Consider the following 18,495-nt stretch of genomic DNA (forward strand, 5'->3'; position numbering starts at 1 on the left):
TATTTCGTGCTGTCACATTGTCACTGCTTCACATTGCTCTGAGCATCTTAGTGTATCAACTAGGTTACGAACTTTCTGAGAGAAGGGACCACAATTTATATTTCTTTGTACATCTGTAGAATCTTGTATATATGGAGATTCTCAGCATATACTTCTTGATTCTTTAAAATGTGCCTTTGTGTTGTTGGCATAGAGAAAAATGACATATGTTAATAGTGGTTTAGGAACCTAGGTATGCCTGGCTAAAGGGGAAAGGGTGGGGCATTATCTCAATTCTAGTAAGTTTCAAATCTATTAAATAAATTGTTTTATGTTTCATGGCTACAGAATTGTCAAACTCTAGGTGATTAATTTCTAATTAATTAATTCAACCAATATTTTTGCAGCACCTACTACACACAGATTGCTGCTGGGCACCTAGGAATATAATGTTGAGTAAAAACTGTTAGGCCTCTGAACTCTTGGAGTTTATATTCTACCCTAATGGACTAAAATTATATAATTCCTCACAGATATGTATAATTGTAGGTCTATCAGGTACTACAAAAGATGCTTAAGGGGATTTTCCAAGTCAGGAAAATCAGAGCAAACTGTGGGGAAAAATAATTGAAGAGTGGGTCAGAGTTAACTGAGTGCCAAGTGAGACCCTGTCTCTAAATAACACACAAAATTAGAGACAGTGTCTCACTGAGTTGCTTACTGCCTCACCATTGCTGAGGCTGACTTTGAACTTGAGATCCTCCTGACTCAGCCTCCTGAGCCCCTGCGATTACAGACATGCACTACACTGCGCCCAGCCTTCTACTTTCTTTGGATGTTTGGCTTTTTTAGAATCCACATGTAAGTGAGATCATGGAGTATTCGTCTTTCTGTGACTAGCTTATTTTGCTAACTGGCTGCAAAACTATTTACTAGATATTAATTTCATTTTTTTGATATATCATGTATTAAATATGGATAACAAGAGCTCCCTCATCCCATTGTTGTTCTCCTAAGATTGTGTCTGGCATGTAATCAATACATGATAAATGCATGTTAATTTTCTCTGTGCATTGGGAATAAGTCAAGCTTATTTCAAGCTTTATCAAATGTCACTCTGCTAAATCCAAGAGTTTCTACTAATGGTCATTGATTCCTTTGATCAATGGATAAGACCATTTATGTAAGTATAAGAAGAGATAAACATGGGAGAGAAATTTCTGTTGATATGGAATTAATGTCACTTCAAGGGTATGGAGAAACATCAGTAATGCTAGAAGGAATTCTTGGTTCATCAGAGAGAAGATACTTGTGGTTTATCAGACATGGTGGAACGAATTCTTTTGTTTTGCTAATATGGTGTCTTATGCTCTTAACAGATTTAACTATTTGAATGGATTTATGAATATTTCCACCAAGACCTCAAGCCCAGGAAGTACAGAGCATCATATCATGGATTTATTTACTCTTTTAGGACCAGAGGAGAATTTTCTTTCCTTTGAAACCATAGCAAAAGTGAGTTTCAGGTATCCTCTCAGATTCTAGTTCATAATCTAGTCTGAAATTTTGGGAAAAATAAGGGTAACATAAATTTCATAGTAGTGAAAGACTATACAATAAGCAGACTGTTTTCATAAGACCACATGAGCTTCTCAAATAATTGATTCAAAATTCACTTTGCATCTCTTGAAAGCCACTGATGGTTCCTTTAATAGATAAAGCTAGAGATATGGTTGTAGCAGTAAACACTTTTCAGTCTCATTATATCACCTCCAATGAACATATTAGGAATAAATTACTTGATTCTTATTGATATTTATTGAGCTTACCATTAATACAGCCTAAAAACAGTGTAAGTATAAGTGTAATTAAAACAATAAGATATCCACAATATTTTGGGCAGTGGCCTTGACTCCTAATATACATGAAATCAGATATAAATTGTAAATCAGTTAAACACAGTATTTATTATTTTAACTATTCAGAATGTATGTCATTTATATTATTTTGAGATAAAGTTACAAAGAACAAATATATTTTCCTATTTTGGGTGGAGTATTCTTAGCGTGTTCTGAAAAAAAACATGGAGATCTTTGATTCTAGCTAAAAAAAAAATAGTTTAAGAAAATTTTGCCATTTAAACTTTAATAATTTTCATATATAACTCAAACCATATTTCTTGATCTTAGGTCATCCATGGGCAAATTCCTTCTGCAACATTCTAATTCCTTTTGCAACCTTCTAAGCTTAGAGAAATTGTATTTGATGGTAGTGAGAATTTTGCAGAAGTACTTGAGAACTTCTTGGCTATGCTTTTTTCATTGCATGTCACGCCTTAGGGAGTACTTTAGCATCATTTCCTATTGATTTTGAGAGTCATCCACTGCATGCTGATTGTGAAAGAAAGATGAGAATTTGAATAAGGAGAAGTGAGTTCCAAACTATTTCTCCATAACTAACCAGTTTCCTTTCTTGATCAGATTTTGTGTTTTTAGTTCTTTGCAATCACACAGTTCAAAAAATAGGCCAGAAAACTATAAACTCAGATTCCTTCTGTCTAGAGGTTTTAAATAACTTGCCCAAGATAAATTTATTGAAGCAACAGACCTAAAAACATAACCCAGGTTTTCTGACTTTAGTTTCAGTGCCACATCATTCACATACCACAAGGAATAGAGGAAATCACAGAATACTAAGTAGTCAATCATTATCTATATATATATGAATATATATGTGTATATATATGCCATGATATTTTATTTTTCACAAAGTATAAAATGAAAAAATATATATATTCTTACAAATATCTATCTATATATCTATCTATTTGCAAAATTCTGCATAGAGCTGTTATTAACCCATGGTCTATGAAAAGAATGAGCACTGATGATCAGAATATAGTGTAGATTCCCTAAAAACCAATCTCATCACACTTAATGTTTGTGTGGGACAACTAAATGGTAAATTGAGACTACTTCCTCTGTAACATAACTTGATTTTAGTGAGGCATTTTTCCAAGCACCTTATAACATGTTTATTACACAGGAGGAACTGTCCCTAAAATCAGGAAGAAGAGATTCTTTGGATTATGACTCAGCTTATCAAATATATAATAATTCTGAATAATGATGCATGCAACTCTCAGTTTTGGCAGCTTCTTGGTTCTTCTTGGGCAAGTGCTTTCTGTTGTCTCTCATTTCCATAATTCTTCTGATTTGTATATTTTACTTTATTCAATTCTTATACCACAATCAGTAGCGCATTTAAGATAATAGCCTTCATGGCATTGTAGCTTGATATAATGATAACCAGTGCAGCGATCATACTCAGATCACGTCAGTGCACTATCTTTCATTGAATGAGATAGCATATAAGCAATTTTCTAGCCGGTCGTACAGTAGGAATTCAATAAACATCCCTTGAGTCTAACCAGAAAGGCTTCTCTAGATGTGTTCTAATGAATTCCTGTTTTTTTTTTTTTGTCCATTTCAACATCTTTTTCTTAAATTGGTTAAATCCACAGAATGAATGTCAACTAAATTCACAAATGACAGACAATCATGAGAGGATAGCAAACATATTGAAGTTTAGAAACAAATCTTCAAAATTGAGTTCATTTGATGATGTTTGTGGAGAGAAACAGGTGTATAGGCAGTACTGCCACATAGGACTCCAAGGAACTCCCTCTTTAGAAGGCTTTGTGCCAAGAATCTCTGTGCATGCTTTCGAAGAAATACTTATAAATATATAATGTGTATTTTTTTAGGGAGATTTTGATAGTCTAGCACTGTGTACAGGAATTATGACCAAATTTAACACGGAGGATTTCAAATAATAAATAATATTTAAAAATTCACATTGTGCAAATATAGAATGGGAAATTCTTTATTTTTAAATTAAAACTGTGTATTAGAGAACTGGATTGCTTCATTAATACTCTGTGAAGACTGAACCAATGTAATAGAATGTAAAAATCTAGAGATACACAGAAAAGATGATAATAAAATTGAAATTGAAATTTGGCTCTACTTTGAGAGGCAATTCTCTGTGCTGAATAGGGACAATACTGGGCACATGTAAATATGAGAACTAGCATTTATGAGCAAGCGCTAGCTCCTGTGTTGGTTGTTTTGCATATACTGTTTCATGTGAGCCTCACACCATCCCAGACTCTTGCTTTGCCAGCCTACCTTGGCTGGAGTGGCTCTGTGATTCCCAATTTAATATGAAGATAATTGGAAGCACTGGGACTCAGGCTGGGGTTTAAGCAAAGGAACAGATTACAAACTCATGTCATAATTTCCTATGAAATGAACTGAACATGAGAGAGGTGGCAAAACATAGCAGAAGCCAATGACAACCTGTCTTACCTCCAATGTCCACTGAAGAGAACTCAGTGATCTTCTGCTTATGGAGGGTTGTTCCAGCCAGCATTGAGAAGGAAGCTGATTGCTTGCTATGTCGCTGACCCTTTATCATGCAGGTTTATTTTATCAGTCGGAGAGAATTTAGGCTAATAAGGAGTCTTTCAATGGAATCTTTGTAAATATGTAGTGTATATTGATTGATCCCTTATAGCAAAGTCAGTGTTTATAGGTGGTGCTTTCATTTAGGGATAACAGAATGGTTCCCTCACTCCAAACAGTTTCCTCCAAATTTCTCATATTCTAATAACCGTTTTATCACAGAGGTATTACATATGATTTATGCAAGAAGGGTTGGCCACTATTAAAACTAAGTAGTTTTGAGAAACACTGTTTTGGCCCATATTGGTCAGCTCGGGCTCCATGACAAGTGCCATAAGCAGGATGACTTGGAAAATAGGAATGCATTTCAACAGTTCTGGAACAAGAAAGTTCAAGGTGCGGCCAATTCAGTTCCCAGTGATGGCTGGCTTCATGCATATTGGAGGGCTGTCTTCTTTCTGTGTTCTCATATGTTGGAGAGAGAGAGAGAGCTGCTTATAAGGACACTAATCCCATCTTGGAGACCTTCATTAACTCATCTAATCCCAATTACTTCTCCAAAGCCCCACTTTCAAATACCATCACAATGTTAGGGCTTCAACATATAAATTTGTGGGGAACACAACATCTGTCTATAAAAGAGACTGTCTATAAAATGGATAACTTCTTGGATTTTCCAAATTACGAACATAACCTGCTAAATAAACTTAAAGTTTTATCGGCTTGAGTTTTTCCAATTACATATAGTTTCCCATCAGAGACAGCAAGTATAAAAAGTATATAAAGTATAAAAGGTATATATATGTATATATATATATATATATATATATATATGTATATATATATATATAAAGTATAATTCTGACCATTGTCATATTTGTTATACATTCTAGAAAAATTGATATTTTAAAAGATAAGACCTTGTTTCTATGAACAGGAATTGTACATTAGCCAAGTCATATTTTTTAATGTAATCATTGAACTGCACGAACACCATTCTGAAACTAAGAATATTCTAAAATGGAAAGTTCTTAGCATAAAGAGAAAGCAGAGAAAATATTAGTCAACCGCTCTTCTGACAGAGGATTAATATTCAGAATATATAAAGAACTCAGGGATGAATTTCAGTTGTCACTAATCTTTACACTCAACAAGAATTTACACACACAAACACACATGTCCCAATCAATAATTGGCAAATGACTAAACAGATATTTCTCAAAGAAGAAATGCCAATGGCTAAGAAGCATATGAAAAAAAAATGTTCAACTTTGTTAGCAATCAGGAAAATACAAATTAAAACTACACTGAGATTTCATCTCATCCTGATTAGAATCACAACCATTAAGAATACAAATAATAATAAATGCTGGCAAGATGTTGGGGAAAAAGGAACACTTATTCACTGTTGGTAAAACTGTAAATTAGCACAACTCAAAGGACTAGAAATGGAACCACTGTAAGACCCAACTATGCCACTCGTTGGTATTTATCCAAAAGAATTAGAGTCAGCATAAGTAGCAATAAATGCACACTCATATTTGTAGAAGTACAATTCACAAGAGACTAGTTGTGTGGGCTGGGATTGTGGCTCAGTGGTAGAGCGCTCACCTAGAATGGGCGGGATCTGCGTTCAATCCTCATCATCACATAAAAATAAAGGCATTGTGTTGTGTCCATCTATACCATAAATAAATAAATAAACAAACAAGTTGTGGAACCAGCCTAGGTGTCCATCAATGAACAGATAGATAAAAAAATGTGATATATGTTCACACAACATAGTTTTACTTATTTATAAATAAGAACAAAAGTATGTCATTTGCAGGAAAAGGAATGGAACTGGTGAACATCATACTAAATGAGAAAAGCAGAATTAAGAAGTTAAGGGTTGTATGTGTTCACTCATATATGGAAGCACAGCATGTAAATAAATAATAAAGGCCCATTGACAACTAAAAACTATTTTTAAAAAATTTGATATATATATCTATATATCTATATAATCAATCAATATATAAAGAAGGAAGAAAGGGGACTTCATGAAAATAGAAGAGGGACTAGTAGAGTAATGAAGGGGATCACAGGGGGAGGAGGGAAGGAAATGGGAGGAAACCGATCTATACAATGCACATATATAAATATATCACAATGAATCCTACTATTATGTATAATTATATTGCACCAATAAATTCATAAAAACATAATAAAATGGAAAATTCACAATTTAAATGGCATAAAATTGAACTGTATCTTAATCCCTACTTTTTCTAGCTTTTTTAAAGCATACAGAAAACATGTGTTTTGAAAGAGAAATGTTAGTATACAGCTCATCTATTCTCCAATTACTAGCAAGAGCTTTTAATACTAATTATACCATAATCTATTTTATTTGTTTGTTTATATACCATGATATCTAGATGGAATATATTAAGCAATCTATAAACTTGTTGATTTTCTTGAGGTCTTCACCCCTTGTATCCTATTTAGTTGGTTTGTTAGTGTGTAGTCCTGCTCATACCAAATAGGAACCAATCAAGACTTTCATGTAAATGATTTCTATAATTAAATTCCTTCAGTTCACGACCATTATTTCTGTGTGTCCCATTATACATTTCTCAGACTGAACTGATTGATTTTCAGGATTAAATAGATTCAGAGCTATATGGCAAGAAAAGCCCTGGTATGGCCTATAGATACTCAAGCATATTACTATTGATTTGGGATGGAAACCAAGGATAAAGCTTCAATTTAAAAATATTATTTCATCTTTGCCACCCATCTCCAGTGTGCTGCTAGTGCATTCTATATACTTTTGTTCATTTAGGAGAAAGGAATAGTTCCTGAGTCGATGAATTGTGAACCCCCTCCTCCTCTGAGCTAACCAGCCAAATTGTACATTTTGGGAACTGCGGGACTGGTGGCATTTCAGTTGTCACTGATCCTTACCCTGGTGACCTTTTTTTCTTTGAGAGAGAAACTACAAAATTCTAAGTGGCAATCCTGTCTACCCTCCTGTTCATTCCACAGACAGCATTATGAAACTTTCAGTGCTGAATTGTCCACCTGAGAGTTCCCATAAAGAGCTAGCAGATGCAACTTCTATATGAAAAAAAGTGTTTTAGAATATGTTTATTTTAGAAGGTTTTCCAATATTCTTTCATATTGCATTATATAATCACCTTTATAGAACCATATATGACCTTGGCCCATGGTGTTTACTGAAGATTGCTATAACACACAACAGTGTATACATATTTTTAATATCTAAAAAGCTATAAATGACATTTAAACAAACACTTGCGAAATTTGTTTTTATTTTTCAGAACTAAGAAATATGTTACTTCTGAGGTATTGATGTGCTTTATTTTAGTAGAAAGAATGATTTAGTAGAAAGAACTAGCTATAAAATTGAAATTCTAAATGTAAGTAACTTTTTCCTTTCCTTTACTTGGGAGGGTCAGAAATTTTCACATTCTGTGCTGTTTGTTTTACTCAGCCAAAATCTGTATGGTTTTAGATCTAGATATTTTCATGAATGTACCTGTACTTTCTTGTCCCTCTTTATATTTTATTTTGCTTACATGATATTGACTTGGAGTGTATCTGTGCTCCATTTTCAAATTGCTTTGAATTATATCACTGATACAATTAATTGAATATGCACTGCTGCGATACAAAGATATGTAGACTATTTTCAAAAGCTCTGGGTTCAAATAATTTGCCTTGTTATTAATTAGCTTTATGACTTTAGGAACATTTCTGGCATTTCTGGGTATTCACCTTATCATGAAAAATAAAGAGTTTGATTATATAGAAGGTATAATTTCTGTGTTCTTTCTTTTTATCCTTAAATATAGACTATAAAATTTATCATAATTAAATACATTATTAACAATTTGAAATTATTTTGCATCCCTTGAAATAATATATTTTTTCAAAGTTTTAATTTCTGTACATGGACATTTATGAAGAATCATTTTGTAATTAGTCCTGCTTGGAATTTGATGATATTTAGAAAATATTTCATATTTTTGGAGGGTGAGGACATATACATTGGTTAGAAGTTTAGAGTTTCTATTTCAAATTATAATGGCTTTTCATTTGAAATTAGTCATTTTACCACATTAGAGCTTTTTTTAAAATCTTAAATTTCCTTAAATATTTTCATACTTTTTAGATTTGTCTATAAATATGGAAATGAGAAGTCTAAGGAACTATTTCTTAATAGAATCTCTTTCAACAGAACAGACTAAAGATAATGAGAGACAACTTTCACTTAAAAGTTGAAAGAGGGGGCTGGAGTTGTAGCTCGGTGGGAGAGTGTTTGTTCAGCATGTGTGAGGCACTGTGTTCCATTCTCAGCACTGCATATAAATAAATAATAAAGGCCCATTGACAACTAAAAATATTTTTAAAAATTTTGAAAGAATATTAAGAAATAAAAAAAAATAAAACCCTTCAACAATAGAAAAAAAAAGAAGTAACCTGATATGGTTGCAATATCATTTCCTTCTCTATATAAACAATATATAGTTATGAAAAGATAACACTTGGTAGGATTATAAGTAGGTAAACATTTTATTTTCTTTTTAAGACATAAGATTTAATTTTTTTTTTTAGTTTTCAATAGGCCTTTGTTTTATTTATTTATGTGGGGTGCTGAGAATCAAACCCACTGCTTCACACATGCTAGGCAAGCACTCTACCAACTGAGCCACAATCCCAGCCCCTAAGACATAGGATATTTTGAAATAAAAGAGACATCTTGCCACTTGATCCTAATGCTAATTTCATATGCAAATTTGAATATAATTTTGCACATCTATTATTTTAGTAAAGATTAATCATATCCTTGTAAAAAACAATAGTATAACGATGTTTTTAAAAACTCAGATATGAATGAATCCCTTTAACAACAATAAATGTCAACATTTTTCTATTGTTCTTATATAATCAATTTTTATAAGGAAATATATTGTTTATAAATAGGATTTAGCTTGTATGGTCGATATGACATCAAAGTAAAATATGCTGACTTAAACTTTGGTAACATTTTCTTTTGGTTATTTTTTGGATTAGAGCACCCTAGATTATAGATTAACATAAAATATTTTAGCAGTTTGTATTAGTAATCTACAGTTGAAGGGTCTTGATGCATACAGTGGCATAATGGATTGTAATACTTCTTGGTGAGCAAATATATCAATTTGTATGGTTGTGCTGAAATCCTAGTTGAGCTTTGTGTTTGATACACTAGAAGTTAATGGAAACAAAAATATTGAAAATATTATGACTAGGAAAAAAGTAGGAACTATTAATTTTACATGTCTTTGAGATGAGATGACATGTTCAGACTCTATATTCTCTGTATGTGGCAACCATGCCATAAAGACTAACTAAACTGATTAACCTTGCCTAAATGTGGAGAAAAATTTTAAACTATTAGTTTCAGAATGACTGGTTTTGTTATGTGTGATGTCTAAATCATCAAAATGTAGCCTGGAAAAATAAAGATATTTAAGTAATAACCTTTAATTATAATTTCTGGTATTTTCTACAACTTTAGCAAATCTCTTTTGTAAAACAAATAAACAAAAAGTGATACCCACTTCTTAAAGATTTCTGGGATGCAAGAAGGGATAGTGTTTCTTGTGAAATAGCTTTGATAATCCTAAATAGCATTACAAGACAGTACATATCCTCTCAAACCCAGTACCTATAAAATACCAACCTATTTCATTGTTTTGAGTATTGAGCTTGTAAGTGCAATTAACTTTACAATTACATCATACATGGATTTATTTTATGGTATTTTGACATTTCAATTCCTTTCAAATAGTTTTAACCTGGCTTTTGGCAGCCCTGAGTTAACCCATCATACATGGATCATAGGATATTCTCTGTTAAATATACAAACATGGTATAGTTGACTAGGGTGTGTGTATCTCTTCTTAATCATTCCAAGATGTTATCAAAACAACTTTATTGCCATGTTCAATAAGCTTTATTTTTATTATTTTTGGCATTTGTTTCTGAAAAAATCTAGAATTTGTTGGTCCCACAACTATTTAGTGGTATGCACTGGGCTGATAGAAACTCTTTTGATCACTAATTTCAGAATATGGTTATATCCGTGTATCAAAGATAATAAATTGGAACACACACCTCTTGTTTGAAAAGTTCTTAACTTTTAAATCATTTATAAATGCATAGGCTTTAAAATATAGAACTTTCAGAAGAGCAGGCCCTTTGTACCTATGACTCTCCCATCTCCATGTCTACTCATCTCCTTCTGGGAAGCAATAGCTATTCACAGTTTTTACAGTTCTAGAAGCAATTCTCTACACAGTCAGAAAAGCACTATGATCCTAACTTAGCCAGCATTTTGTTATTAGACTTCACTCTAGTCTTTGATATATTACTCTTAAATTGAAAAAAAAATATAATTTTCTTATTTAGTTATGGAATTCTGTCACTCGTTCTTTCTTTTTGTTCCTAAATTATACTCAGCTCCTGTACAATTTCAAAATAAATGGCTCTTCTGCAGTTTGTATGTGGACTTTTATGTTTATCAGATATTATTTGTGTTGTACTTTCATGGTTATCATGCCTTATATATCACTGTAGAGGAATAAATCCATTGTCCTAAGACCAATAACTTGCACATGACATTTAAGCCTCAAGTGGCACTTTCATATCTACCAATGTAGAGTTTGGGGCCTTAGTTGACAAATATATGGTTAGTCTGTGCTATTGGATTTTGGGATTATTTTTCCTTTTCCTTTCCCTTTTATCACAATTTACTTGCCTGGGGTCTTGAAAACCTGCTTTCACAGCTTCTTACCTAAGGGAGTAGACCTTGTCATGTTCTCCAGTTTACCTTCTTACCACTATGCTTTACCTATCATAGTTAATGCCTTTAATCAAAATGTTCCTAGAATAAACAAGAGTTCACAGAAGTTGGTAAGATACCATTAATAGAATTTATTATATTATTAATTCTATGCAACAAATGACCTATCCACTCTGGAGCAAGTCCTACCTGATCCAGGTGCACTTTACTTCTCACTAGTCTGATGCAGTCCAACTTGTTTGTTGGATGAGGCCATAGTTTCAAGATGTATTTTTTTTTTAAATATATAATTAAATATACTAAGACCCTGTGTTGTTTCAGTGATTGTTAGTACATCACCAGCACCTGTTGGACAGGTGATTGTGAAAGTTGTGTGGTGATATAATTCTTCCCCTGCATATTATTCATCATTTGGGAGATCTGGAGAATCCAGAAAGAGCTGTTGCAGATGGAAACAGGCAACATACAACAATATCAGGGATTGCAAAAGCTAATACATGACCATAATAAATAGACTTTTGAAAAATATAGTCTCCAGTTTCCACTTAGGGAGATTCAAGATCAATAGGGCTGAGATAGAGCCAAAGCATATGCATTTTTAAAGCTTCCTGAGTAATAAGGTTTGCAGCTAGTGGAGAATTACTGCCCACAAGTCTAGTGATGAACTTTCTGTCATTGGTTATGATGAGGAATAAGGATATTTATGATAAATATCTTTCCTGAAAACCAAAATAAAGTTATCTGGGGAAATGATTTTTTAAGGTCTGTGTAAAAAGTAATATAAGAACGAACATCTCTTCTTCAATCTCCCCACATCCTCCCTTTCCTAATCAAGTGAACAAATTCTAATTTGAAAATGCTGTGCAATATTTGTTGATATACTGTCTATGTTTCACACCATAACACATATGCTGTAGCATTTTTTTTTGTTTTTGTGGTGAACAGAAAAATACAAACGTGATAATTACATATTTTTTTGATAATGATAGATTACATACAACCACAAACATTTTTACAAAACATGATTCCATTGATTTTTGGCAGAAGGAGTTAGACATTAAATAGCTGTTATACTAGATGAGCTTGTCAGAACCATCTCAGTAGAAGTTTTGTGAAGTGAATTTAGCTAATTTCAGGAAAACTATAAAATATTTTTGTGACGCTGTCATCACTGGTTCCTGACAAACATGGTAGAATCACCAGCTGTCTCTAAAAGATTTGACACTAGGGCTGTATGTTGGTGCAGCAACATATAATTTCTTTTTCTCATTCTGGGTCATGTGAGATGCATTGATTTCACTCATATTTTCCTGTTCTGTATTCCTATCACTATCCTGTTTTGAAAGGTTATTTATTTGCCTTTCTGTTTACAAATATTTATAAACATTTTGTCAGTTGTACATTTTCCTCTTAAATATTCATAGAGCACTTTTTGTTTTTTTGAGACAGATCTCGCTGTGTTGTCCAGGCTCCCCCTGATCTTTCTGCCTTATCCTGCTTGGTAGCTGAGTTTATGGGCATGCTCACTGCACCCAGCTACTTATAGGACACTTATCATCAGTTTACTTTATCTTCCATAGTCATGAAGGCACTTGAGTTTTTTTTTTTTTTGAGAGAGAGAGAGAGAGAATTTTTTAATATTTATTTTTTAGTTTTCGGTGGACACAACATCTTTATTTTATTTTTATGTGGTGCTGAGGATGGAACCCAGCGTCCCACGCATGACAGGCAAGCGCATTACCTCTTGATCCACCTCCCCAGCCCAAAGCACTTTAGTTTTTAATGTGATCTTTATTTAGTTTGGCAGATTTTGTATCTGTCAAAGCTCACAAGAATGATGAACACACTCTGAGAATACTTTGTGTGATGCTCTGGGGAGACATTTTTGCTAGCTAATGGTTAGGGCAGTTTCATTGCTTTATTTTTAACAGTGATAGAGATATAGACTGTTCTGTCCAACACAGAATATGTGTCTTGGACATCAAAAAACTGGATGTGAATGTGATTTCTACACAGAATAAGGATAGATACAATGTATTTATTTAATAATGATTTAGTGTGTTGGAAGAAATAATAAATTCAGGGTCCCTGAACTCAGAAAGCACACAAATTGAACAAGGGGAGATGCATACTACAGCATATGAGAAGATGCCCACTGAAACGGAGGATCTAAGATTATAGAAACTGAATATTACCCAACGAAGGAGGAACAGAAAATTGTGAAGGTGTCATATCATCTCCAGTGTGATCAAGAATGGAATCACAAAAATGATGAAAATAAAGCTAGCTTTTGAAGTGTGGGTAGGCATCTTTCTGATAGAAAATAATGGATGGCAAGGGACCATCTGCAAATAAGAAACCTGACTGGAAACAGTTGGGGTGAGGATAAATATAAGGGTACAATTGGAAACAAAATTAAGGAAGTGTTACAATTTCTGAGACAAGGAACAGAATGTATGGTTAAAGAAAAAATAATAGGGGTTATTAGATCATGACAATTGCAAATTTCAAGCATAAGCATTTGGTGCTACACACCTGTAATCTAAACTATGTGGGAGGCTTAGGCAGGAGGATAACAAATTTGAGGCCAGTCTGGGCAACATAGTGAAACCCCATTTCTAAAAACAAAACCAGGGCTGGGGTTGTGGCTTAGTGCTAGAGCACTTGCCTAGCACATGTGAGGCACTGGGTTCGATTCTTGGCACCATAAAAATAAAAATAAATCTATATATATATATATATATATATATATATATATATATATATATATATATATGGAACATGGGACTGTTCCTGGTTTCTCTGTTTTTGATTTTTTTTTCCCTTTGGTATGGGGAATTGAACTCAGGGGCATTCGACCACTGAGCCACATCCCCAGCCATATTTTGTATTTTATTTAGAGACAGGGTCTCACTGAGTTGCTTAGCACCTCACTTCTGCTGAGGCTGGCTTTGAACTCATGCTCCCCCTGCCTCAGTCTCCTGAGCTGCAGTTATTGATTCTTAATTCTGTGTCCCAGGGAATGTCTTCATTCCCTGGTTATAAGCTTTACATGTTTCACTACAAAGCCAAGGGAGCATAGATGGTTTTCAATGAAGATGCAGTGAGTAATGGAAAAAGCATTAGATGCAAATGCCCTCTATAAAGATAGGTATGTTGCTAAAGAAAACTTTTTCACATATGTGGTAGAAGACAGGTAGAATAATGTTCACTATAGCTTTACTCATAGTAGCAAATCTGGAAAACATCTAAATGCCAATCAAGACAAGAATATATGTATTTTATATTCTCAAAAGTCATATCACAAAAAGTTAAAAGCTACAAAAATATTCAACAATTTTTGAAAAACAATAAATTGCAATAAACGAATGAAAAATGAATTTCAAACATTATAAAGTTGTATTCTTTTCAAAAATGTAAAAACAATTACAGTTTAAAGATATATAGTTTTTAAAGAAGAATGTGAATATAATTGTGTAAAAAGAGATGAAACAGAAAATAAAGAAATGAAGAGGTACTTTAGATAGGAAAGTTATAGGGTTAGGGGACAATGGAATAAAGTAAGATGATAGAGCATGGTGTGATGGGACTGTTATTTAATAGATAGTCATTATCTCTTGGAAGGTGGCATTTAAGCAGAAAATGGATTAAAAAATGAGGAGTGAGCTATGAGAGTGACACTAGAGAAGGTCTGTCTGGACAGAAGGAGTTGTAAAATCAAATGTAGTAGTAAAAACATTGTGTGTATAGGAGGGTGTTCGGTGTGTTCTAGGAACATCAGTGAAGCCATACTCACCAGCAGAGTAAGTATAGGGAAAAATGATAAGATATAAGGTCAGAACATTAAAGGAGGTTAGGTTCAGATAGGGCTATCAAAGCTCTCTTAAAGATATAGCTAATAACATCAGTGAGAATCTGTGGGAGGGTTTTGAACAGAGTAGTGACATATTTTTATAAGATTATGGTGGATGCTTGGGAAGATCAAGTGAAGAATCAAAAGGATCAGGGCTAAATTAGAAGATTTTACAGGTACTCATCAAAGGAATGGCTGGGTGTGGTGGCACACACCTGTGACCCCAGCAACTCAGGAGGCTGAGGCAGGAAGATGGCAAGTTTGAGGCCAGCCTCAGTAACTTAATGAGTCCCTGTCTCAAAATAAAATAAAATAAAATGACCATGGATCTAGCTCTGTTGTTAAAAATCATCCTTGGGTTCAATCCCCAGTACCAAAGGAAAAAAAAAGTTTAAAATATATTTTTATTTTTATTTTATTTTATTTTTTTTCAGGTGGTGATTTTTTATTGATATGAATAAATTATTGATCAGTTTGGGGAAAAAAAAGTGACCAGCACAACAGGTTCAGTATTAATGATAATCAGTGTCTAGAAGAATAGAAATTTTCACACCATCAAGATCCTGGCCTTCTAGGCTGGTCAAGTCATTTGAGATGAAGTGACACAGATCCAACTGCTATCCTGAGCATGGTATATCACAGAAATCACAAAATTGTTTATTACATCTACTTGGAAGTTGTTCCTTTTCTTTTTTTTTTTCCCTTCTCTCTTTTTTTTTTTTGAGAATTTTTTTTATTGGATGTTCACAACATTACAAAGCTCATGACAAATCATATTTCATAGATTAGAATCAATTGGGTTATGAACTCCCATTTTTACCCCAAATACAGATTGCAGAATCACATCGGCTACACATCACATTTTTACATACTGCCATATTAGTGACTGTTGTATTCTGCTACCTTTACTATCTTCTAATAACCCCCCTCCCCTTCCCTCCCATCTTCTCTCTCTACCCCATCTATTGAAATTCATTTCCCTCCATGTTTGTTATCCCATTCCCCTCGTAAACTCTTATATATAATAAAATATATTTTTAAATTATTATAAAAATCTAAGAAAGGAATAACATACCTTGGTAGAGGATATTGTTATCTATTACTTGGAAAAAATTTACCCCCAAGCTTGGTGACATTAATAAGAATTTTATTATCTATCACAAGTTTATAAGCCAAGGACAAAGGAAGGCCCTCATCTGGGCAATTATTCTTCTTGAGAGGTAAACTAGGGTCTTTTGGAGGTATTCAGCTGGTGCTTAGTCTGGAGGATACAAGGTGGCTACACACATATGCTTGGTTCTTTGGCAGGGATGTTGAGAAATCTGGGCTTGGTGAAGTCCCTCTCTCCCTCTGTGTAGTCTATGAGCTTGCCCCATGGTTTTACCAACATGGTATTTGATCTGTTTTATATGGAATTTTATGGCTCCAAATATATGCATTTTAAGAAACCAAAGCAGTAGGTGACACTGTCTTAAGGCCTGGATCTAGAAACAGGTACAGCATCATTTCTATTATATTCTGGAGGTCAAAGCCATCACAGAATCAGCCCAAATTCCTGGGCAGGAAATCTAAACCTCATCTCTCTTTCTGTTTACGATTATGGAACATGGTTTAATATTGCTGTTAGAGTACAATACATTAAAGTCATAGGTTTTGAAACCTAATGAATCTAAGTTCACTTTGTTAGCCATGTCATGTAGAGCATGTTAATTTCTTTCCTTACCTAAAGTGCAGTACCTTCTTCATGGGGTATTTTGCCACTTAAAGGAGATAGTAAATACAAAGCCATTTGAGTCTTATACTTACTATTAGATGTTTTTGGTAAAACTCTTAGTCTCATTGCTTCTCATTGTTGTTTTTACATTGTATAGCTGTCTTTAATTAATTCACTTATTTTTCATTTCACCACTTTTCATTTCTTTCACCTTTTTTTTCATTTTCAAACTTCTGGGTTTTATTTTAGATAAAGTAAAAATCACACCATTTTACTTAATTACAGATTATATAGATTTTAGATTTTAATTACAGATTATTATAGGTTTTTTTTGTTTCAAATCTCTTGGCTATCTACTTTGCAACAGCATGTTGTTTTATTTTTGATATTTTAGTCATATGTATATTAAAAGAAGATGAAAATGCTCAGAATAAGAAATATTCTGTCAAAATACATGGTTCCTCAGTAGAATTTCCATTTTGTGCCTGTGAAATCTGAGTTGCCTGTTAGATACTCAAGTAGATATACAAGTAGGTTGTCAGGTATATGAGCTGTGAGTCCAGGAGATTGGTCTGAGTAGAGAGCTATTTATTTACAGGTGGTATTTAAATGAATGAGACTGGATGAGTCTTATTTGGGGAGGAGAATGAATAGATGAGAGGGAAGATCTAATTACTGTGCCTAAGGGAAGTTCACATGTTAGTGATTATAGAAACACAGAGCTAATAAATAAACTAAGAAGAAGTAGGTCATGAAATAGAAGAACAAAGGAAAATGATTTCTAGGAACCTAGTGAAAATACTTGGAGAAATAAGGAACTACCATATTGGTCACAGAGATTCTAAAATGATATTTAAGTTTCAGTCCTCATCTAAGGCAATAAGAAGTATGTGACAGGATATTATAGGAGCTATATCATTTGAATCAGGAAAAAAAAAGAAGAAGAAAAGAAAACCCTGACTGGAGATATCACAAACAAAATGTGAGATATCAAGTGGAGAAAGCTAGTAGGGACAAAGTCTATAATACACTTCCTAGTGTGCTTAGTGTGTGCCCAAATAAAACATTGCCAATCAGTCTTGGCTTCTGTCTCTAAACGGAGGTTAACTAGCAGGTATTGGACATCTACATCAGCTTGAGGGCAATTGCAGAAGCTAATGCCTTTGACTTTAAGTCTGTGAAGTAAAAAATGTTGATGAGGATTGTTTTTGTTTATTAAATATATTTTCTGTTTGTCTCTCTCTCACAATGCTAAATACACAGAAGATTTCATCACTTTTAATTCAAATACTTATTTGGAAATGTTCCCTTACTGTGAAGTCATAACGGCAAAAGAAATAAATTTCAATTTCAAACCTATCAGAAAAAATTGAATTTGAAAGCCTTTGGGCGTACATATCTCAATTGACCACAGTTCACGTGATTATCTATTTTATTAGTATTTTCTGCCTTGATTCACAAGGTATTTGCATTTGAGCAGATAATTTCATTGTGGCAATGTTGTACCCTTCTCCTGGACAAATTTGGTAGAACTTTACAGGGAGTACAATGAGCATAGAGAACATAAAACTGGTTGATGGATCCCTGAGCTCCAGCTTTGGCTGTGCTCCTCAACTGGATGATGGCA

The 18,495-nt window shown here is 33.5% G+C and overlaps 1 protein-coding gene across 7 annotated transcripts in view; it reads left to right on the forward strand.

Annotated features, from left to right (window-relative positions):
• The window catches only part of PRR16 (proline rich 16), a 292,260-nt gene that overhangs the window by 69,271 nt on the left and 204,494 nt on the right, over window positions 1-18,495 (forward strand). Inside the window, exon 1 of one of the 7 annotated variants that reach the window (XM_081278560.1) lies at window positions 1,466-1,494. The exons of the other annotated variants lie outside the window; for them this stretch is intronic. The gene's annotated coding sequence lies outside the window, so the exon portion shown is untranslated. Of the gene's footprint in view, window positions 1-1,465; window positions 1,495-18,495 lie in introns of those variants that run through there. 7 annotated transcript variants of the gene reach the window in all.

The sequence above is a fragment of the Spermophilus citellus genome (genome assembly GCF_964194105.1).
Source record: "Spermophilus citellus genome assembly, chromosome: 1".
NCBI classification, from domain to species: Eukaryota; Metazoa; Chordata; class Mammalia; order Rodentia; family Sciuridae; genus Spermophilus; species Spermophilus citellus.